Here is a 1226-nt window from a genome sequence, read left to right as displayed (position 1 = left end):
GGCCCCAGTAGCTGTCTCCCATCGTCCTCATGGAGTAATAAATATTTTTAAAATTCCTCAGTTTGATCATGGAACATGAAGTCGACATTGTGGCAGCCTTTGTGCTGCTTCGTACCCGAACTGCACTTAAAATTTTAAAATAGATCAGCAGGCTGAAAGCTAGCGGAATAAAAACATGTCTTGAAGAAATCATTCGGTATTAGGCTAATGCCGCGCGGGATTAGCCGAGCGGTCTGGGGGCTGCAGTCATGGACTATGTGGCTGGTCCCGGCGGAGGTTCGAGTCCTCCTTCGGGCATGGGTGTGTGTGTTTGTCCTTAGGATAATTTAGGTTAAGTAGTGTGCAAGCTTAGGGACTGATGACCTTAGCAGTTAAGTCCCATAAGATTTCACACACATTTGAACATTTGAACATTAGGCTAATATATAGGAAATGTAGTCTTCAGTGCAAGGCTACAAATAATGGACGTAGGGTTCCACTTAATACGAGTCATTTCCGACAACATTATCTAAGAATGTATAAATTAATTACAAGACAGTAATTTCCCTAGAAGGCACATATACTCCAGCATAAAAGTAACTGAAGAAATTAGGAAATAGAAAGAGAAAATACTGCGAAGAAGACATTAAGTAACAAAAGAAACATTTCGTTTATAACCACAACATGTAGAAAAATTACCGATGAAATCAGGGGAAAGAAAGATCAATATTTTATGAGCATATTAAAAACTTATATCTGGAAGAAAACTGTACAAACTTCAAAAACGTGAGAGCCATCAGTCATTCGTGGTTTGGAAAAGTATTTTTTTGTGGGTCTTCCACAGACAGCTCTCTGAGAGTCACATTGAAGAACAAATGACAGTTGCAGACCATTTTATCTTCCTGTTGTGGACTAAGACATGATCCATGATCCATGATTCGTACTGCTTGATTCATTCTCGTTTTCTGAAGCATCTTGTAGTGCACACTGATTGCAGGCAACACTAAAGTAGCATCTAGAACACAGATAAAAGACATGCATGTTTTTTAAAACCCTACCATATAGGCTGCCTGCACAACCAGCGTTTTATGTAAAAATAGCATCGACCTGCGTTATCGACCTAGTGTGCAGGGCTTCCTATAAGTCAGGTGCAAGGATCTGTTTTCCATCCCCTACCATGTGGGCTGCCTAGCACAACAGGCACGTTGCGTTGGAGTACTATCAATCTGCTTTATCAGCCTGCTTTG

The sequence above is a fragment of the Schistocerca serialis genome, chromosome 4 (genome assembly GCF_023864345.2).
Source record: "Schistocerca serialis cubense isolate TAMUIC-IGC-003099 chromosome 4, iqSchSeri2.2, whole genome shotgun sequence".
NCBI lineage: Eukaryota > Metazoa > Arthropoda > Insecta > Orthoptera > Acrididae > Schistocerca > Schistocerca serialis.
Note: the sequence above shows the minus strand (reverse complement) of the source record.